Genomic DNA, 24,540 nt, shown 5'->3' with positions numbered 1-24,540 from the left:
CAAGCCTGCAACCAAGGTATGTGCCCTTGACCAGAATCAAACTTGAGACCCTTCAGTCCAAGGGCCAACACTCTAACCACTTAATCAAACCAGCTAAACCACGGAGTGCAACTTTTTAAAGAGAGTTAACCTCTTTCAAGGTTTTTATTCCTAAACTACTTCTTAAGTCCACAATGGAGTTCTTTATTTAAAGCATTATGTTTTATCACTTTTCATCTATACTGCAAATAAGAAGATCCTTAGTCACAATAAACAAAAAAATCATAAACAATGCTACTATATTATATTATTAGTCTATTGCAGTCTAGCAAACAGCCCCAATATGTAAGAGACTTAAGACAACAAACATTTATTATCTTACAATTTCTGTGGGACAGGAATCCAAGTGTTATCTGGGTGTCTCTGACTCAAGGTCTCTCACAGGACTGTAGTCACATTATTAGCAATGGCTGCAATCATCTCAAGGTTCTACTAGGGGAAGATCTAATTCCAAACATACTCACATAGCTATCGAAAGGCTTTAGGTTGTCACGGGCTGTAAGATGGAGATATCGGTTCCTTACCATGTGTGACTCTCCAAAGGCAGTTCAAAGCATCGTAGTTGTACTCCCTCAAAGTGAGTGAACAATACAGCAAAAGATCAAGAGAGGGCACCCAAGGATGCAATCTCTTGGTACCCTATTCACATAAGTGGCATCCTGCCTCTTTTGCTGTACTATGTCATTTGTAAGGGATTCTTGAATTCTGGCCCACAGTCAAGGGACAATGATGACACAAGGAGACATGAATACCAAAAGGCAGGAGCCATTGGGAACCATCTTAGAGGCTGCTTACCACATATGTCTAAAATATTATTACTGGATGAAAGGTCCCCAAGGACCCCCTCCAAAGCCATTAGATTGCCATATATAAATTTGTGACTATTTTAATGGCTTTGTCTTATAATCATTAAAAACATCATTTGGTAAACTTTGGTATTGTAATAAAATGTGTGCATATTTCTAAATTTTGTTTGTTCTCCTAGAACAAGACATTTTATATTATATTTTTGAGATTTTTTTTAATAAATAAAGTCTGAGTTTTCAAGTGTTACTGATTGCCAAATATTCTTACATATTGGGGGGGGGGAAGAAAATTCCTCAATATTTTATGCATGCCACATCCCAGAGAGAGATCTTTTAAGCTTATGGGATACCAATTAGGTAACGAGGTCAATCAAAGGAACAAGAAAATCATCCTGAGTTACATTTTTAATTAGTTAAAAAAAAAGCAAAAACACCAAAAACACCCAATATTCAATATGGCCCAAACCTTAAGTTTCATGGCAAGAAATCATGAAAATAGTCTCCAGAGTTTTGATAATTTTATTTATCTTTTTTGGCCAGAAGCTCATACAATGTGACACATCACAAAATTGCCACACAGTTTTTAAAATGCGATTGACATTATTCATTTTATGCAAAGTTGGTAGAATATGCATGGCTTTTTCTTAACTCCCAATACAGTGACATCAGCCCTGAACATGCAATTCATATAAATCACCCTGGACTACAAATGAGGCTGACTTTATATACTACAGTGCCTGCTGATGCTAAAGACAATCAGTCTCATCACTCTTGCATAGCTAATATCTTATATAGCATTTCAAATGAATAATTTCAAGCCCAGTTGCATGGATATAATTTCTTAGCAATTTTTACTTATCTCTTAATGCTAGTCCTAAGTTTAATTGAGTGTCTAATAATTGCTCAATTTTGCTTTGTGGAAAGGTAGTCTGTGCTCATCTATTTGCATTGATGCCTAAAGTATTTTGTTTTTGTGATTCAGTCAAGTCTTTTTGGCTACTGATTAAACACATTACTAATATTTCCACTGACATGTTTTCCTGGGTATGTGTGTTAGTTTGGTGAATATTTATGAGTTCATCTGAACCATGTTCATAATATTTAAAGATTGTTAAGAAAAATTATGCTGGCTGACAGTGTTGTGACAAATGTGAACATCAGTGGTAGAAAGAGAAAAAAACCCACAACATTTACTTTGAAATGAGAAACCTTGTTATATATAAAAATCAGATGTGGTGATAAGGTTTATGAAGAAAAAAAGACTTCTAGGGGAAATAAAGGATAGCAAATTCACCTACAGCACAAAGCTTAAAGCTTAAGTTGCTAGATCAGTAATAAGCAAGGCACATAGAAAAATAACCTACTGCATGAGAATTGATCAAGATTGATGAAGAAACTCACCAAGTGATTAAGGAAAATTGTCACTGTATTAGAATTAAAATGTTACCCAGAAAATAGAATGAAATGTGAGAAATTGGTTTATTAAAGCAAAAAGGGGAAATTAAAGAAATTCAAATCATGATAAATAAAGATGTATTGGTAAGAATTAATTGGAACCAAGGTATAGTAGATGGAAATAAGCTATGATTGATAAAAGTTGTTTAATCTCATAAAATAGTATTTAGCTAGAAGCTTAGCATGACAATATAAAAGAACAAAAGAGAGTGCTAGTGAAATATGAGGTTAATATTGCACACAGCTCCTTCACATTATCTTCACCACAGTTTACAAGAGATAAAAGTCATATTTCAGAGATTCCTGCAGATGAACATGAAATATTAAAACAAAAAAAAATGCTAAAACAGGTAACAACACAATTAGAATTATTAAATGCTGGTAATGTCTAAGACTTAAAAAAACCTAAAGTCTAACTTAATGAAGCTACAATGAGTCCAAAATGGCCAGCTCTTAATGAAGAAACCGCCCTATAATGATGGCATGCATTGGTCATGGTTGGAGCATTAAATGTTGGTAGCAAATTAAGTATTGTATATTCTATGAATAAGCAGAGCTTCACTTTTGACTATCAAATCGGGCCTCTTAAAATATATTTATTAAATTTTAAAAGTCAAATTACAATTGTGTTCCAGGTTTGTATGATGACTGCTGAAGTTTTCCTATTATGACTCAAGATATTTAGAAACTTGAGAGGAGAAATATAGTTTGTGGCTAAGAGTATAATTTCTAGCTTCAGTCAAAATAACCTGTCTCTGTGACAAAAGTTGTATCACCTTGTGAAAGGTATTTAACCTCTCAGAATAACCTTGTGTCTTGACCTGAAAATGAGGGTTACAATTGTAGCCAGATATTAGTTTGGTTGGAAGGATAAATGAGGGAATAAAAGTAAAACACTTAGCAAGTGTCTGCCACACAATAATGGGACTAAACTGAGGTGTTTCTTGAAATAATTACAACTGTAATGTAAATGAAGCATTTATCACAGTATTTAGTTCAATGCATAATTCTCTAATATGTTATTTATAAAAATAAGATTAGCTTTATTGAATTTTTATAAAAAGGAAGTATAGAGATGAGGAAAATAGCTGTACAAAAAACTTTCTGAAAATATAAAGTTAAAATTTTTGATGATATAAATAATGAATAAATAAAAGTGTCAAATATATAAAATTAAGTAAATATTATATGACATTAAGCCACATTACCCAAAACCCCCAAAGAGCCAATGCAATCTTGAAAAAGAAAAACAAAGCTGGATTCCAAAATTTTTTTTTAAATATATTTTATTGATTTTTTTTTTTGCCTGCCCCCCTCCCTCCCTCCCATACATACCCTCCCTCCCCAGAGTTTTATGTCCATTGGTTGCATGAAAGAGAAAAACCACATGACCTCACTCATTTATGGATAATAAAGAACATTATAAACTGATGAACCAAAAGATAGATATAGAGACAGTAAAGCAACAACAAGCAGACTGTCAAATTACAGTGGGGAGGGGAGGAAGATCTGGGGGAGATAATAGATCAACCGAAGGACTTGTATACATGGATTCCAAATTTTATTACAAAGCTAGAGTAATTAAAACAGTATTGTGTTCACATAAAAATGAACACATAGACAAATGGGATAGAATAGAGAGCCAGAAAATAAACCACACATATGTGGTCAATTAATTTATGACCCCAAAAAAACCAAGAATATACAATGGGGAAAGGACAGTCTCTTTAATAAATGGTGTTAGGAAAACTAGACCACCAGATACAAAAGAATAAAATTCAGTGGAGGAATTCAGTCAGAAAAAGACAAATAACATATGATTTCACTGCATGTTGAATGAAAAGAACAAAATAAAGAACAAACAAAATTGAAACAGACTCATAGATACAGAGAACAGACTTATGTTTGCCAGAGGGAAGGGATTTTGGAGGAGTAGGTAAAAAAGGTGATTAAGAAGTACAAATTGGTAGTTACAAAATAGCCATGGGGTTGCAAAGTACAGCATCCTATCTAATAAAAGAGTAATATGCAAATTGACCATACCTCTTCTACACCACCAAAGCCACACCCACCAGCCAATCAGGAGTGAGTATGCAAATTAAACAAACCATGATGGCTGTGGCCACAGAGAGAGCAGTAGGCTTGGGTTTCCATGGCAATGAAGGAAGCCAAGCTTTCTGCCTGCCCTGGCCTACGGTGGCCTCTGCTTAAGCCTACAAAGTTTCAATTATAGAAGATAAATAAATCCCAACAAAAATGGCAGCAGAGGAGGAAAGTTGGGGGTGACCAGGCCTGAAGGGAAGGGCAGTTGGAAGATACCCAGACCTGCAGGGGAGACCAGTTGGGGTGGACCAGGCCTGCAGAGGAGGCAGTTAGGAGTGACCAGACCTGCAAGGGAGGACAGTTTGGAGTGACCAGGCCATGGAGCTGGAGAGAGCAGGAGGCTTGAGTTTCCCCTGCTGATGGAAGAAGCCAATTTTCAACAGCCCTGGCCTGCCTTGGGTTCTACTCAAGGCTACAAAATTTCAATTATAAAAGATACATAAATCCTGACAAAAATGGCTGTGGCCAAACTGGGAGCAGGAGGCTTGGCTCTGCTCAAGGCTACAAAGTATAAATTATAGAAGATAAATAAATCCCTGATACCAGAGCCTCCACTTGGGTCACCCACCGGGGGGCGTGGCCAGCTTGCAAACCACCACAGGCCCCTCACCCAGGCCACCCCATGCCCCAAGGGAGCCCCCATCTTGCTCTGGGACACTCTTCAAGGCAAACCAGCCAGCCACCACCCATGAACCAGGCCTCTATCCTATCTAATAAAAAGAGTAATATGCAAATTGACCATCACTCTAACACACAAGACAACTGTACCCATGTGGACACAAGATGGTTGCCACAAGATGGCCAGCAGGGGAGGGCAGTTGGGAGCAACCAGATCTGCAAGGGAGGGTAGTTGGGTGACCAGGCCAGCAGAGGAGGGAAGTTGGGGGTGACTGGGCCTGCAGGGAAGGGCAGTTGGTGGGGACCCAGACCTGCAGGGGAGCCCAGTTGGGGTGGACCAGGCCTGTAGGGGAGGCAGTTAGGGGTGACCAGATCTGCAGGGAAGGAGAATTAGGGGTGACTAAGCGTGCAGGGGAGGACAGTTCAGGGTAAACAGGCTGGCAGGGGAGCAGTAAGGCATCATCAGGCTGGCAGGAGAATAGTTAGGGGGTTATTAGGCTGGCAGGCAGAAGTGGTATGGGGCAATCAGAAAGGCAGGCAGGTGAGCAATTGGAAGCCAGCAATCCTGGATTGTGAGAGGGCAGTTGGACATCCTTCGAGGAGTCCCAGATTGGAGAGAGTGCAGGCTGGCCTGAGGGACACACTCCCCCATGCATGAATTGTGTTGACTGGGCCTCCAGTAGGGAATATAGTAAAAAAAATATTGTAACAACCATATACAGTGCCAGGTGGGTACTGGAAATATCGGGGAAAACATTTTGTAAAGCATATGATTGTCTAACCACTATACTGCACACCTGAAACATATAATACTGAATGTGCACTATAATTGAATAATCAAATTAACCCTAGCCAGTTTGGCTCAGTGAATAGAATGTTCCCAGGTTCAATTCCAGCCAAGGGCACATGCCCAGGTTGTGGGCTCTCCCCCCCCCCCCCAGTAGGGGATGTGCAGGAGGCATCCATTCAATCATTCTCTCTTGTTGTTGATGTTTCTATCTCTCTAGCTCTCTCCATTCCTCTCTGAAATCAATAAAAATATATTTAAAAATAATATAGCCAAGACCTGTTAAAAAAATCAAATTAAAAGATAATGAAACGTGACCACTATCTTATACTATACAGAAAAATTAACTCAAAATGGACTAAAAACTTGAATGTAAGACCTGAAACCATAAAATTCCAGCAGAAAACTTGGATTGTACACTTCTTGATGTAGGTCTTGGCAGTGATTTTTTAAAACATCTGACATGAAAAGTGAAAACATCAAAAGCAAAAATATACAAGTGGGACTATAGCAAACTCAAAAGCTTCTGCACAGTAAAGGAAACCATCAATAGAATGAAAAAGCACCCTATTAAATGGGAGAAAAAAATTATTTGGAAATCTTATCTACGTACATAAAAGCCTAATATGCAAATTGTCTCCACAGAAGTCCAACCAGGAGACTGGGAGTTCCGTCACTTGCTATGACCAGGGGGGCGGCATGGGAGCAGGGGACAACTGGGGAAGGGAGGCCCTGGCTGGCAGCCAGAAGGCTCCAGAAGGCCCTGATCAGCCCTGATTGCTAGCCAGGCCTAAGGTCCCTAACCATGCATGAATTTTGTGCATCGAGCCTCTAGTTTCTTTATAATGGGCTAATATACAATATATGTAAAGAATTCATACAACTCAGGAGTGGAAAACAACAACAACAATACAATTGTTAAAAAGTAATAAGATCTGAATAGACATTTTTCCAAAGAAGATGTACAGATGTCCAACTGGTACATAAAAAATGCTCAGCATAATTAATCATCAGGGAAATGTAAATCAAAACAATGAGATATCATTTCATATCTCCTAGAATGCCTATTATGAAACAGACTAGAAATAACAAGTTTTGATAAGGATGTGGAGAATAGGAAACCCTTGTGCACTGTTGGTAGGGATGCAAATTGGTGCAGCCACTATGGAAAACAGTTTGAAGGCTGCTCAAAAATTAAAAATGGAATTACCATATGATCCAGTAATTACACTTATAATTTTTATTCAAAGGAAACAAGAACACTAACTTGAAAAGTATGTGCTTCCTCATGTTTATTGCAAAAATGTTTTACAATAGATAAGACATGGAAACAACATAACTGTATATCAATAGATGAATGGATAAAAAATATGGTATACTGTATATGTACAATAGAATATTATTCAGGCATTAAAAATAATGAAATCTTGCCACTTGCAACAGCATGAGTGGACCTCAAGGGCATTATGTTAAGTGAAATAAGCCAGATAAAAAAAGACAAATACCATGTAATCTCTCATATATGGAATAAAAAAATAAAATAAAAACAAGTACAAAGACACAGAGAATAGGTGGTGGCCAGAGGTGGGGTGTGGTGGGTGGGAGAAATGAGTAAAGGGGGTCAGAAAGTAAAAAGAAAAATTTTTGAATAAAAATTAAAAAGTGAATATCATACCAAAATTTGCACAGATATATTTACTACTCTGATCTAAAAATCATTTAAAATAATGTATGTAAAGTCCATAAAAATAAATATTTGTGTCAATCAAATGGAATTAAATTTTTTAAAGTATAAGTAGGATATTGAATTTTTTTAAAAAAAAACAAAGAAATGAGAATGATCTTTATGTTATTCAGTCTTTACATCTAAAAGATTAGACTACAGTATTCTTTTTTTTAAATTTTATTGATTATGGCAGTGTTTCCCAAACTTCTCTCATGATGAGAATCACCTGGTGGAGTTGTTAAACTACAGATTCCTGAATCCCAACTAAGAAGTGATAAACTAGAATTTTTGGGAACATATAGGTAAAATTGTATACTTAACTAGTGCTCTAATACAATTTTACCTATATGTTCCCAAAAATTCTATTTTAGCACTTCTTAGTTGGGATTCAGGAATCTGTATTTTAACAACTCCACCAGGTGATTCTCATCATGAGAGAAGTTTGGGAAACACTGGATTATGGTACCACATAATTGTCCTCATCCCTCCATTCCCATCTCAAACCCCTCCCCACATATGCCCTCACCCCCCTGTTGTCCATGGCCACTGGTTAGGCTTATATGCATGCACACAAGTCCTTTGGTTGATCTCTCCCCCTTTCTCCCACCCTTCTCTGCTTTCCCTCTGAGGCTTGAGGGTCTGATCGCTGCTTCTCTTTTTCTGGATCTGTTTTTGTTCATCAGTTTATGTTGTTCATTATTTCCTATAGATGTGTGAGATTAACGTGATCCAAGAAATACCCTTGTAAGAACCAAAACTGAGACAAGCCATAATGGTTATGCTGAGAGGCAAATGAATCAGTCTGTATTGAGTTCCTTTCTGGGCCAACAGTTCTTTTGAGTCCCAATTTCAATGTCAAACATTTTCTTATGTGTACATGTCAGCCACAATATTTCAGATCTGTTTAGTGGACAAATGGTGGTAATGCAGGTCCGACCATCTCTGGTTTGGTCCTGGGCATCCTTCATTACTATTTTAAGCACATTTTTATAACATTTTCATATGATCTTGTATATATCTTTTAAATATCATTTATTGATATTGACTTTGTTGCAATTTTTAATATGGATATTATACTTTATTTTTCAATTGGTTAATTTGGTATATAAAAATATCAGAAATGTTTTATATATTATATCAAATCTAATTTCTGAATAGTTGCAGACGCTTTACTAGATTTTTAATTGCTTTTCTTTTTTTTTTTCCCCATGTTAACCAACATATGGTCTGTTAAGAATGAGTTTTGATCCTTCATTTTTGTGATAAATATCATGAGTTGTTCAACATCCATTTGAACCCTCTTTTAGCTGTAGAAAATGAAAGCTGTAAACTGTATTTCCCAAAGTGTCTGACAGCTCAGATTCTGGATATGTCCAGCTGGTCTCATTCAGTCCCAATCAGCTGGACCCCAAAAGAAAGCTAACCTGCTGGTCAGAATATCTGCCCCCTGGTGGTCAGTGCATGTCATCACAACTTGTCGACTGCTCTGACCTGCGGTAATCAGTGCACATCCTAGTGAGCAGTTGAACAGCCTTAGGATATCATTAGCATATTATGCTTTGATTGGTTGAACTAATGACTGGATGACTGGACACTTATCACATTTGGTTATTATTATATAGGACTAGAGGCCAGATTCATGAAATTAATGCACGGGGCTTAACTCCCACCACCATCATGGCTGCCTCTGCCTCAGTCTCTGCTGCCTTGGCTTTGTCTGCAAGGTCATCTGGGAGGATGTCTGGTCTAATTAGCATATTAAGCTTTTAGCATTATAGCTAGCCAAGGTCTGGAAATAGTCCAAGAACCCATCAGTAGATGAGTGTATAAAAAAGCTAGTACATTTACACAATGGAATACTACACAGCCATGGAAAAGAACATCTTAACCATTTGTGACAGCATGGAGACTATTATGCTGAGTGACCTAAAAAAACAGTAAGACAGAGAAAGACAAATACCATATGCTGTCACTTATATGTGGAATCTAATTAACAAAATAAACTGAAGAGCAAAATAAAAAAAAAGAGGCATGGAAACATGGAACAGTCTGAGTTGTCAAAGAGGGGAAGGGTGAACTGGATAAAAGCAGGTGAATGTATTATCCAAATAACATAACTGTATAACCCATGGGTACACAAGGGTGATGGCCAGAGGGAAACAGGGGGTGGGAGAGCTGGATGGAGGTTGACAAGGGGGAGGGGAGGAGAATGGCACATATGTAATAGTGTCAACAATAAAGAGAAAAAGAATAAATAAAAAATTAGAGTATAGATAATTGTATAGTTATCAAAATTTCTGTTGTTGAGGTAAACTTTAAATGCCATAACTATTTTCTTGACCTATAAATTGAGAGAAATTTAAAGAGACTATAGAAGAGAAACCCGAATAATTAAAATACAGAAGAAAATGTGGATAAAAATATATCAATGACTAATGTAGTAGGAACTTTTATGAATTATAACAATAGTAATAGAACAATCCTTATAAATATCCATTTTATCATTAAAGAATAATGATGTCTGTGTAAATATTAGTTATTATGCACTAATATGTGAGATAAGAAATTTGAAAGGGGCTTTATCAAAAGGGTTGAGTGGGATGCAAATTAAGAAAGAATATCTGCATGTTTGATTTGTCTGAATATACTAGTTGAAGGTTCCTTGGATTTCTTTATTATATAAAGTTAGTTATTTGTGAAAAAATAAATAAAAATAAATTCATCATGCTATGATTAAAGTGGGTCTTCAGACTGTCAGAGTACGATTAGGCTCTTAACTTTCCTAAGATTAGAAGACTTCATAAAAGTTTGATAAGAATTTCTCTTTCTAGGACTTGTATACAATAATTCAAGTGATTTTACCCAACTGGTTTTGTGCATATTTATTTATTAAATGACTCTCATCCAAATATGAAGAGGTCCCTACCTTATCATGGTATGATAGTGTATGTGTGTGTATGTGTATATGTCATAATTAATAAATATATAAAACTAGGGGCCCGGTACATGAAATTTGTGCATTGGGGAGGAGTCCCTCAGTCCATCCTGACCCCTCTCAAATACTGGGAGCCCTCAGGGGATGTCCTACAGATAGCTTAGGCCCGCTCACCATTGGGAGTGGGCCTAAGCCACAGTCTAGCCTCCCTTTGCGGGACGTGACAGAATTGATCAGGGGAAGACACCATCCCCATCACCCCACTGCTGTAGTCACTTCCAGTCACCGCAGCCACCAAGATATTTTCATCAACACAGACTCGGTCCCTTCACCATGAAAAAATGACAACTTTCTATAAACATTTTCAAGATGTGTCATTTCTTTCTTTAGTTTTCTTTTTATCCTCACCTGAGGATATGGGTCCATTGATATTTTCCCCTTTCCTGCAATCCCAAGCTCAGCCCCTTCCCAAGCCAAAAGCCTCTGCCCCAGGTTTAGTCTTGGGAAGGGGTTCCCCCCACCACCACCTCCGATTGCAGGCTCAGCTCCTTCCCAAGCCTAAAGCCTCCACCCCAGGCTTTAGGCTTGGGAAGGAGTCTTCCCCCAAGAACCTTTGATCACAGGCTCAGCCCCTTCCAAAGCCTAAGGCTTTAGGCTTGGGAAGGGTTCTCCTCTGCAATGCCCCAGGCTTTAGGCTTGGGAAATGGATCCCCACACCTCACAGGATTGCAGGCTCCGCTCCTTCCCAAGCCTAAAGCCTCTGCCTGATGGCCAGCTGGGTGCTGAGGAGGTTCCTTGGACCCAGGTATGTATGCAAATTAACCACCATCTTTGATTTGCTGTGGGCATAGCAAAGGTACAGTCAATTTACATATTTATATATTATTAGGTAAGATGAGAATTTCATACTGTTGCCTGTCTCTATGAATTTTTGTTTGTCTTCTTTGTTCACTTTTTGCTTTCAGTTTTATATCCCACATATGAGTGAGATCATATGGTTCTTAAATTTTTCTATCTAAATTATTTTGCTTAGCATTATGTTCTCAATATTCATTCACATTGCCACAAATGGCAGTATTCCATCTTTTCTTAGGGCTGAGTAGTGTTCTATTATATATCTGTATCATATCCTTTTTTCCCAATCACCTAGTGAAGGACATTTCATCTATTTCCACCTTGGCCACCATAAATAATGCTGTAATGAACATAGGGGTTCATATATCATTATGAAAACTCATAGACACAGACAATCATATGGTGGTTATTACAGGGAAAAGGTTGTGGGGTAGAGGTAGAAAAGGGTAAAGGGGTTCAAAAAATGATTACAGAAAGACATTTGACTTTGAGTAGTGAATACACAATGCAATATACAGATGGCATATTATAAAACTATACACTTGAAACCTATATAATTTTATTAATCAAATAGAGGCCCAGTGGACAAAATTTGTGTAAGGGAGGAGGGTGTCCCTCAGCCCAGCCTGCACCCTCTCTAATCTGCACCCTCAAGGGATTTTCGACTGCCCGTTTAGGCCAATCTAGGATCAGCCTAAAGGGACAGTCAAGACATCCCTTTCACAATCCAGGACTGCTGGCTCCCAAGTGCTCGCCTGCCTGCCTTCCTGGTTACCCCTAATTGCTTCTGCCTGCCAGCCTGATCACCCCCTAACTACTCTCCTGCCAGCCTGATCAATGTCTAACTGTTCCCCTGCTTGCCCAATTGTCCCCAACTGCCTCCCCCTAACAGCCTGGTCACCCCCAAATGCTCTCTGGTCCATAGTCCCTCTTTATTAGATAGGGTTTTTTTCTTTAACATATTGGACAGTGTACCTGCCATGTTCTTCAAAAACCAGTAAAAATGTAAACACAAGCTAAAAGTGTCATAAAATAAACTTAAACAGGAATTCCATGAGACTTTGGAAAGGTGATATGATGTGGTTGTTTCTTCCTTTTCTCTTTCTCTTTCTTTTTCTTGATGTTTCATCTTTTGTCCTTTCTTTCTTTTTTCTTTTTTCTTTTTATTCATTCTCTGTCCTCTCTTTCTCTTAACTTTTCTGTTGGTAGAATCATCAGTACTTGAATCTGTATTTCTTCCAGAAGACGAAGAAGAGGGAAACACACTGCCAACTGAAGAAAAAGATGATCTATGTTGGGAACGGTGGTGTTTCTAGTTTTGCTATTTTTCCAGTTTGATTGTCATTTATTCTGGCCCCAGAATCTTCAGGACTTGTGTGTGGGAACTTTTTATTCATGTCTACAAAACCTCACTGCCTTGGTGAAAACTGTAGGGGAAAAGGCCTTCCTGGGTGGGCTTGAGCCCTGCCAAAGGTGCTGAGGAACCAGGTTGGGGAGCACCCCCCACCGCCCTTACAGAACCAACCTACAGATCTCAGGGTACTCTCCAGTAATGTAACTGCAATGTCCAGGTTTGCCTTCAGAAATTAGTTGTTAAGTTACTTCCAATGTGAAACTCTACCTCAGACATTTCCATTGTGGTTTCTAAAGATTTTAAACAAAAACCATGTATTTACCACCTTACCTGGTCAGAAGTTTCTACCCAATGGGAGGGGTTTGCTGGGCAGCATCGCCCAGATATCACCATCCATCTCCAATCACTTGGCTGACATCAAGGGAAGTTCCAAGACTATAGTATGTGGGGGGATCACTCCATGGGGGTGCAGCCTCATATCCCAGGCTGCCTCTGGGAGGGAATAGGTCTGTGGGGAGCGCCTGCCTCCCAGGCCTACACCCCACAGCTACAGATGGGAGCTGATCGCTGCGGGGGGGGGGCGGGGTGTTTATAGGTGGCCTGGGCTTCTCACGGGCCCACAGCCTAGGCAGGGACAAGCAGCAGATGAAACTGGCCATGCACAGGCACCTCGCAGGCCCATGGCCCAAGCTCAGGCAGCAGATTGTGCAGGCCGTGCTCTGGCACTTCAAATGCCCTTGGTCCGGGCAGTGGCGGATATCTGATTGCACCAGCTGTGCAGAGGTCAGGGTGGGCAATAGATTGCATTGGCCTTGTGAAGATGCCTCACAGGCCCACTACCAGGGTCGATGTAGACAGCAGATCGGGCAAGCCATGCAGGGGCACCTCCCATAGACCAGGCCAGGGCTGGGAGAGGATAGTGCCAAGAGGACACAGCCATCTCCCAGGCCAACAAGCTGGGTCGCTCTCTGCCTGCTCTCAATGGCAGCCTTTCCTGGGACTGGGGAACTCCAGAGGGCCTGAGAAGACTGGGCTCTGCCATCTTATGTCTATGGACTCCACCATTTTGTCACAGAGTGATGGTTAATTTGCATATTACTTTTTTATTAGATAGAATGTCATTCTAATAAGCTTACTTTAAAAAATAAGAATTAGCCGAAACCGGTTTGGCTCAATGGATAGAGTGTCAGCTTGGGGACTGAAGGGTCCTGGGTTCTACTCCGGTCAGGGGCATGTACCTTGGTTGCGGGCATATCCCCAGTAGGGGGTGTGCAAGAGGCAGCTGATCGATGACTCTCTCTCATCGATGTTTCTAACTCTGTATCTCTCTCCCTTCCTCTCTGTACAAAATCAATAAAATATATTTTTTTAAAAAGAATTATATATTCATGTGTACTTTGTCCTAAGGTCTTCTACTTAAATTGTATATTTGTAGATATATTTTGTGTATTAGATATCTTAGTATTAACATCTCAATAAAACTCTAACAGCCTAGACCAAAAGTAAACAAACAAAATTTAAGTGCCAGATAATAAATATTTTGTCACTGTTGGCAATATGATTTCTGTTGCAACTTTTCAACTCTGCCATTGTAGTGTGAAAGCAACCGTAGGTGATGTATAAGCAAAAAAATATGACTATATTTCAATCAACCTTCATTTAAAAAAACAGGCAATGGGCTGAATTTGGCTGGCTAATTACAGTTTGTCAAACCCTAGCCTAAATATTTGTTCAACTTCTAACATAAATAAAATATTAGACTAAACAGGCTATAAAAATGTATACCCATCAGCAAAACAATGCCAATTGCATTTACTGTTTCAAAATCATATGCTTCAATGAACTAATCCTTGGCTAAGAAAAAGTCATACATACACAGATGCTGTTACTTACAACCAAGATCAATACAATATAGAAAGTAAAAATAGGTTTTATTGCGGTACAACCTCTGACAATATTAACTTTAGCTTTTAAAGAAAATATGTTTGTGCTTATGGTATTTAGTCAAAATCTGGGTAGCAAAAGTACTAAAGATTAATAAGTAAAGAAATATTTAGTATTTCTTGCCAATATGCTAGAGCTACCCTTTTAATTTGAGGAATTGATTGCATAAGAAAGTAAGAAAAGATAGAACAAATTAGGATACAAAATAAAGAGGTGCCTATTTTTATTTTCTCCTGTGTATATTGATAAATATCCAATCTCAGAGAAAAGGACAATAAATTACAATCAATAAACAAATTTTCCTCCCTTGTCATTATACCTCAACTACTAAGAGGAATAAAGAACTCTCCAACTGTAATTGTGGATCTGCCTATTCTCCATTTCTATCACTTTTGTTCTGTGTATATTAAAATCCTATTATTATAAAAATACACATTGAGGGTTTTTATGTCTCCTTGATCAATTGATCTCTTAGGTCCTCTGGAAAGTCTATCTCTATCCCTGGTAGTGTTCTTTATTCTAAAATATGATTTGTTAGATATTAGTATAATACTACTAGCCCAGTGCATGAAATTTGTGCATGGGGGAGGGGGCTGTCACTCAGCCCGGCCTGCACCCTCTCCAATCTGGGACCCCTCAGGGATGTCCAACTGCCAGTTTAGGCCCAATCTCTCAGATCGGACCTAAACCAGCAGCAATCCAAAACCGCTGGCACCTAACCACTCACCTGCCTGTTTGCCTGATCACCCCTAACCACTCTGCCTGTCAGCCTACTTGCACCCAGCTGCCCCCCACCAGCCTGCTTGCCCCCAACTGCCTGCCTGTTGGCCTGCTCACCCTCAACTGGCCCTCCTGCCAGCCTGCTCACCCCCAACTATGCCCCTCACTGGTCTGATCTCCTCCAACTGCTTTACCCTCCTGGCCTGATCACCTGTAACTACCTCTGCCTCAGCCCCGCCACCATGGCTTTGTTCAGATGGATGTCCACAAGGTCTCCTGGAAGGTGTCTTAGTCTAATTAGCATATTATCCTTTTATTAGTATAGAATAGAGGCCTGGTGCACAGGTGGGGGCCAGCTGGTCTACCCTGAAAGGAGTCCTGGATCAGGTTGGGAGTCCCCACTGGGGGGTGTGGCCAGCCTGGGTGAGGAGCTGATGGCCATTTGCAGGCCTGCCAAGCCCCCTGACTTTGTCTGGAAGGAAGTCCAGAAGGTCTCCCAGTAAAATTAGCATATTATTCTTTTATTACTATAGATAATATTCCATGGTATAAATGTACCATAGCTTCTTTATCCACTCATCTACTGATGAGCACTTGGGCTGTTTCCAGATCTTAGATATTGCAAATTGTGCAGCTATGAACATAGGAGTGCATACATTCATTCAATGTAAGTACTAGGAACACAAAGGGGAATAAAATTCCATCATTGTCCTCAAGGAATTGGGCTCACTGTTTACAGAGTGAGAAAGGCAAACATGTAAATAAATAAATGCAGTCACATTTAAAGATGTTTAAATAAAATCCACACATGGAATAGCAGCTGGTACAAAGATTCTCAATGGGAGGATAGAGGAAAAAACGAATAGGAGAAAAATCTTCATATAAGTACTGTTTGATATAAGCTTCAAAAACGAATAGGAGTTATAACATGAGAACATCTTGTTCTGGCATTTTGAATCAGCTCAAAAGGCTATTTAGAATTCAATCATTAAAGCAATTGACCACTGATAAGAATAAAAGTGAAAGAAAAGTAAAATACTATCTAACTCTTGACATTTTTGTAGTGGTCTCAAATAATATTATGACAAACATTGACTGTTATTTTTAATGAAAAAATATAACTTTTATATTTCTTTTACAAAAATATACTCAGATATCTTAGCAGCAAAGTTATTGTGTGTGTGTGTGTGTGTGCACTTATAGAGTTCTAGGATTCAGAAATAACTATCATAATATGTACATCTGCTATTTTTCTTTCAGTCTCAAATCCAAGAATTAATGAAAATGTCAAATGAATTGATGGGAAATGAAAATAAACTATTTTTTGGCTAGAATATGAGGTTAGTTTTTAAAATGAAGAAATTCATATGATAATTCTTTAAAATATATAAAGTTTTAGATAATACTCAGCTAATATAGTTAATTTAGAGTATCATAACTGTATATTGAAACCTCATTTAGCTCTAGATTTATAGATACACATATTTCCAATTTTCAAGAGCCCTTCTTAATCCCTCAACTAATTTCCTATATCTCTTGACCACCATCAAATTGCTAATATTTTTATGTAAATAACAATTGTAACAGACTACCTTAAGAAACTGACAGGAAAAAATATTACTTTCACTGTTGCAAATCAAAGTGGAATGTAATTAGTCTGCTACCATTTAATAGCCAAGTCTACTCCTTACCATCAGAAAAGAAGGAGTTATTGCTGGGGATAACCAATTTGAGGAATATTTTACCAAAAAATGACTAGAAATTCTAGAATAAAACAGTAGAAGACCAAAATCTGAACCTAAAAGTTGGAACGTATTACTGCCTCCATATTAACTGAATCTCACTGAATGAATGAATGTTGAATCTTTTGCCTTATTTAATGGTTTAATGTATATGCCATTTCACTCTAACAAAACTGTAAATTCACAAAGTGTAGGAACCATGCACTCTACAAATTTTTCTTTTTTCTGTTTTAAATGGAAGTCAATAGAAATAGTCATATTTAATACAATTTAGAAAAAAATAAAACAAATTCATCCAAGACATCTGCACCTTAACTTCTTTTGTGCATATTATTATTTTCTAACCCTTCCCCACATAAAATCTTTTACATAATTGAAACAATTTGGTATACTTACTTTAAAAAGTTACTATAGTATACATATTTCCATGTTTTAAGTTTTAATAGTGGCATAATACATGAATTTATTGGCTAATTGTCATGTATCTTTATCCCATTGTTTCACATGTAGAATGTTCCCAGCTGTTTTCTCTCACACATAATGCTATAATGTACATTTTTATTTATATAGTTTATGTCATACTATAAAGTATCAACTTAGGGTGTATTTCTATAACAAATGTTGCTTTATTAAAGGTAATACATACCTTCACTGGCCTTACTATATATAGAGATAGTGTAATCCCAGACACCGAAAGGTGGTGGGTTTGATTCCATGGTCAGGGCACATACTCAGATTACAGTTAGATGCTTGGTCAGGGTGCACAGAGAAATAACCAATCAATATTTCTCTTTCACATGGATAGTTCTCTTTCTCCCTTTCTCTCTCTAAAATAAAAAACATATACTTAGGTGATGTTTAAAAAAATAAGTTAATGATGATAGTTAAGTTTTTAGTTTAAGTAACTAGGAAGATGGTGGTATCATTTACAGAGACAGGAAGGAGCAGAGGAGGAGCAGAGAGGTGCTTAATTCATAAGCTTGTTTTTCCATATTATGTCCTAAACTGAGAGTAAGTCCCCCTTGTGATGACTTTAAGGATTACTCCAACACAGTTGTAGAGATTACACTTGGGGAGGCATATGAAATTAAAGGACCATATAAAGTTTCCTCAAATACTTATAAACAGTGTATGGAATCTATATGTATATGTATATGTATATGTATACTTATGTGTATGTGTATATGTATATGCATGTATATGTGTATGTGTATGTGTGTGTATAGTGTGTTTATATATGTATATATACACATATGTAGTATATGATTTATGTGTCTACTTATGCATAGTATATAGAAATCCTGAAATGATATCCAGGCACTAAAAATGTTAAGTTAAATCTATATGTACAGATGAGAAAAGATATTTGGTGAAAAAAAATCAAAGCTTATTACAGTGTATAGAGAATAGTATTTTTCCATAAATGAAAAATGAATTGCATAATATGCCTTTAAAATTAGATGTCTGTATATTTATGTGTGTTTGCTGTAATATGTGAGCAAGAATGTACAAAAAATTGTAAGAGTATTCACATTTGGAGACCAGGTCTAGGAAGAAGGGAGGTTTTGATTTTTACTATATCTGTATGTTTCAACTTTTGTTGTAAATGTCACAAATGGTGGAAATATGAGATTTTTGTTTGTTTGTTCCCAAGATATAAAAGTGAATCTAATTCAAGTTTTAAAAATTTTAATAGGTGACAAATTACTTGAGACAGAAATTGAGTGCCATTACTAAGTTAAAAGAAGCTATAATACATGATTGCCCTGCAACATGTTGTATGAAACACATGCATTTACAAAATTGTTATAATGCTAAATCAGGCTTTGCTTCACAATGAATTTACTGAAGAGTCAGTCAAATAATCATGATACATTACAATTAATTATTTTTATTTCTAATAATTCAATTTACCTGCAGCACCAAATCATAGATATCAACAATTTTAGTCATCCAAGAACATGTCAATTGCATAAAATGATACAACTAATAGAACATTTTGTCTCCTCAGATAGATTGGCTCTATAGTAATACATTTTACAGAAATACCATGTTTTGTAACAGCATTTGTATTATGAGACTTAATACTTTTAACAATGTCTTTTTTTTTATTGTTGACAGTATTAACAGATGTCTCCCATTTCCCCTATTTTGCCCTCCTACATCCAGTCCCCACCCCAGCCCAGAACTTCATTGCATTATTGTCTGTGTCCATAGGCTATGCATATATGCATATATGTTTTTTGATCACTTCCAATCCCCCTCAACTTTTCCCCTCAGAGATAGTCTGCTCCATGAATCCATGCTTCTGGTCTTATTTCCTTCATCAGTTTATTTTGTTCATTACATTCTATATATAAGTAAGATCATGTGACATTTGCTTTTCTCTTAGTGGCTTACTTCACTTAGCATAATAATCTCCAAGTCCATCCATGCTGTCACAAATGGTAAGAGTTCTTGTTTATAGCTTCACTGCACAACATTCCATTGTATAAATGAACCACAGCTTTTTTCATGCACTCATCTACTGATGGGCACTTGGGCTGTTTCCATACTTGGTGATTGTAAATAGTGCTGCTATAAACATAGAGGTGCATACATTCTTTCTGACTAATGTTTCATAACTCCTAGGATATGTTCCCAGAAGTAGGATTACTGGGTCAAATGGGAGTTTCATTTTTAGTTTGTTGAGGAAACTCCACACTGTTTTCCACAGTGGCTGCACCAGTCTGCATTCCCACCAGCAGTGTAATAGGATTCCCTTTTCTCCACATCCTCACCAGCACTTGTTGTTTGTTGATAGAAGCCATTCTGACAGGTCTGAAGTAATACCTCATTTTCATTTTAATTTGCATCTCTGGATCTGTTTTGTTTGTCAGTTTATTTTGTTCATTTGATTTCACATATAAGTGAGACAGACTGACAAATCTCAGAGGGAAGGCAGGGGGTGGATGAGTAGGTAGGGAGAGTTTAAACAAATAACTAATATGCATATATGCATAACCATGGACACAGATGATAGTGTGGTGAAGACTTGAGCTGGAGTCCGAAAGGTGGAGAGAGTTGATGGGGGGAAATGGGGGTATCTGCACTATTTTCAACAATAAACATAATTTTTAAGTGTACATAAAAAGATCCCTTAAAGCTGTTCTCGGCAAACTGCATCTCACAAGCCACATGAGGCTCTTTGGCCCCTTGAGTGTGGCTCTTCCACAAAATACCACGGCCTGGGTGAGTCTATTTTGAAGAAGTGGCATTAGAAGTAGTATAAGTTTAAAAAATTTGTCTCTCAAAAGAAATTTCAATTGTACTGTTGATATTTGGCTCTGTTGACTAATGAGTTTGCCGACCACTGCCTTAAAGAATCATGTAAATCCCTTTTGCCAGCAGAATCAATTCTACTACATTGTATTGTGGGGGAGATTCTGAGATATCAGTTTTTTCTATTATCAAAGTTCTTCATAAATGGGAGTTGAGGGGATTTAATATGTTGTCTGGATCAAGCAGCTGCGTTCGTTTATTGCCACATCCCTTCATGTATTCACTATATCATCAAACTAAGTCAAAATGTGACAGATTGGTGAAGATGGACAGGGCCAGGTGAAAATGGACTGAGGGCATATGTAACTGAGAGGAAAATAAATTGGGTTTCTCACACCCACAGAGCTATAAATCATGAAGAAAAATCCAAAAAGAGTCTGTGAATTACTTTTTCCTTTTTATCTCTGGAAAGTTGGAAAATCAAATATTTTCTTTCCAGTTCATTTGGATTTCCTTGTACATTGACAAAGTATGCAAGTCCTTCCAGCATAGAGATAAAGGCACAGCTGTTTGACCCTTTATCCATTGTGTGGGTTACTCTTTCCCAATCTTTCATTAGGTATTGGCAGGAGCAGTCTAACCTTAGTTATAAGTGATAATGAATAAAATCATCACTATCAAATGTTATCACATTAGACAGTTCCTGCTGCCTCTCTAAAAATGAGTAGTGGTGAAGTTTGAGCTCCCTGGCTTTCTATATTTCCATTCTCTCTCTCTCTCCAACTCTCAGTTGGCTATGCTTCCTTTCTTCCTGGACACATCTCCTAGATCTCCTATTGAGTGAAAATGTGAGTGAGAAATTCCTTCCCCTGAGGGCTTATCCTAGAGTACTATTGCTATTAAGTGCCACCTGAAGCAACATACAAGGTGTGGCAGGCAGATTCTAAAATGTCTACACCAAAATCCCTGCTTTTGTGTAATCCCCTTTTCTTCTTCTTCTTCTTCTTCTTCTTCTTCTTCTTCTTCTTCTTCTTCTTCTTCTTCTTCTGCTGCTGCTGCTGCTGCTGCTGCTGCTGCTGCTGCTGCTTCTGCTTCTGCTTCTTCTTCTTCTTCTTCTTCTTCTTCTTCTTCTTCTTCTTCTTCTTCTTCTTCTTCTTTTTTAATGTGAATAGGATCTTTGATTTGCTTCTGAGAAACTGAACTTGGCAAATGTGGTGGGGTGTCACTTCCATAAATAAATTACATTATATGACCCCCATCTTGCTAGTAGACTTGCTCTGTCTTATTGGCTTTGGAGAAGTAAGTGGCCATATTGCAAATTCCCTTTGGTCAAAAACTGCAGGAGGTCTCTAGGAACTGTGGAAAGCCTCCAGCAAGAAAGTGAAAGCTTCAGTCCTGAAGTAGCAAGAATAAGAATTGTCAACAACCAGAGTGAGCATAGAAGCAATCTTTTTTTCCCTGATGAGGTAGCAGCTCTAGTTGCCATCTGGACTGCCACCTATGAGACTCTAAGCAGAGTATCCAGCTAATGCTGTGCAGAGATTTCTGATCTCTAGACACTGTGAGATTGTTTTATGCTATTAGGTGTGGTGATTTGATTTGCAACAATAGAAAACTATAATAATACCCTAATACCCCAAAGTTTCTGAAAGATAATAAAATGCACCAGTAGTCTATTACTCAGTTATATGGTATCGGGGTCTCATTAGGAAGTTCTTCCAACTGAATGACTTTTTGAAACACTTTTGAGATGGGTCTAATACAAAGGAATAGCCAGAACCTTCTCTAGCATTCTGGTGAGTAGTACAAATGAGTAGGAAGAACTGAATGTAAGTGTTTGAAGAGTCCTCAGGCTTACTGTTTCAACAGTCTCATGACTTGTAAGATCATTGATCTGACAAGAGACAAAAAAAGAATGAAAGCTAAGATTAAATCACATTTCTTTATAGGATAATCAACTAGCCTTAAAATCACAAGAAAAAGTAGCAAATTTATTTGGGTCACATTATGTATATTTTGTAGCATGTGTATTATATAAGTCTGTTCTTTTGAGACCTTTTCAGTATTTTGTGAAATTAATTAATGTTTTCTAGTACCTCTGAGAGAGAATTCTGAGTGCTTCTGAGATAAGTAACTTAAAAATTAAAGTAATTACTTAAATCCCAAATGGGATCTCAAAAGTCCCAATTCTGTGTTGACATCCAGCCACCAAAAAATCAATTGGATTCCCTTGCTTAATTAGAGAAAAGAGATTTACAAAGAGCTTCATTCTGAAATTTCATAAACATAAAATATGTCTTCTATGAATAAAATTTCCATTTGAGACTATATTTTTTAAATACATGAATAGGCACTATAGGCAAAACTGTATAATATTCCATTTCTTACCTGTAATTCTGACAAATTACCAAACATATGAAAGAAATAACCAAATATTCACTGAGTCAAAATTGGTATAAGGAATTTATCTAGGTTTCCTAAGCTATATTCCTCAGATACTAGTGTTCATGAGCTATTAAGGATTATAACTTGAACAAAATAATTCCTAAGAGAATTAAAAATACATGTTCACACAAAAACCAGTACATAAATGTTTAGAACAGCATTATTCAAAATAGTTAAAATATGAAAATAATTTTATGTTCATCCACTGGTAAATGTATAAACAAAATATGGTATAAACATATAATGGAAAATTATTTAGCTATAAAAATAGTGAGATGTGAATACATTTTATAACATGAAAGTGCCTTGAAAACATTATTCTAAGTAAGAGAAATAAGAAACAAAGGTCACATATTTTCTTATTTCATTGATATGAAATGCATAGAATGGGAAAATCTGTAGAGAAAGAAAGTAGATTAGTGGTTGCCTAAGGCTGGACTCTGAAGAGCAGGGGGAGTAGGAGGCTGCCTTTTGGGTGATGGAAATGTCTGAAATCAGATAGTGATGATAGTTCCACAACTTTATGAATATACTCAAAACACTGAACTGTACACTTTAAATTAATACATTTTATGGTATGTGGATATTTCTCTATAGAAATTAGATTTTAACATGAAAGAAAAATCTTTTTTTCTTAAAGATAATTTATTGATTGTTATATATAGAGAGAAACATTGATTGACTGCCTCTTATACACCCCCTCCCTGGGATTGAGCCCACAACCCAGGCATTTTCCCTGACCAGGAATTAAACAGGTAACCTTTCAGTGTACAGGATGACTCTCAACCAAGTGAGCCACATGAGCCAAAGTGAAAGAAAAATCTTTTAATACTTATATAACTGCTAATAGCAATAATAGGTATACAGGTATATGTTCTTGAGACGTAATCTATTATATATAATCTTTATATATAAAAGGCTAATATGCTAAGTGTCCGACCATCCCACCAGTCACTATAATGCACACTGACCATCAGGGGACAGACGCTCAATGCAGAGACTTGGCAGCAGCGGTTCTCAGGTGATTCACCCCAAAACCAGAGAGGGGGGAGCTCTATTCCTCATGGGGCCACACGATTCCACCTTCAGCTGTGGATCATGTTGTTTCTGGGGCACTGTCGGCCCTGAATCTGGGTTACTGCACACTTGCGTTTGTATTCCACACCCTGTACAATAGTAACTTTGCAGAGTGCCCTTTTGCACTCCGGGACCCCTCAGGATATGTTGGAGAGCCAGTTTCGGCCCCATCCCCACAGACCTGGCTGAAGCACCCTACCTACAGGAGGGACCCTGCTCACTCCACAGATACTGGGGAGGGACCACAGGAGGTTGGTTGCAAGGTATGTCCAGCTTGTCTCACCCAGTCCTGTCCCACCTCACCAGCCACCTTCTAATTAATTTCCTTTCAATATGCACAAATACATGCATTGTGTCACCAGTATGATATAAAAGAATACTAGGATATCCTGTGAATTTAAAAAGAGGAAACTTGAAAGACAAATTGATTATCTAGATTTGTCTTACCATTTCAATATATTATTAATTTTTTGAGTTTTTAATATTATAAACTTTTTTTAAATGTATCCAATGTGTAATAAAGTTTTTTAAAAGCATAGAAGCCCAATTTTGGCCTTTTATCTATAAAAGTATATTTACTGTCTACTTTAAATGAAGTTTGTGTTGTAGTCTGCTAGAGGCCCAATGCATAAAATTTATGCAAGGGGCTCAGCCCTCGCAGCCCCTGCCAGTC

The sequence above is a fragment of the Pipistrellus hanaki genome (genome assembly GCF_964339955.1).
Source record: "Pipistrellus hanaki genome assembly, chromosome: X".
In the NCBI taxonomy this organism is placed as follows: domain Eukaryota; kingdom Metazoa; phylum Chordata; class Mammalia; order Chiroptera; family Vespertilionidae; genus Pipistrellus; species Pipistrellus hanaki.
The sequence above is the reverse complement of the archived record's forward strand: the minus strand, read 5'-3'. Positions refer to the sequence as shown.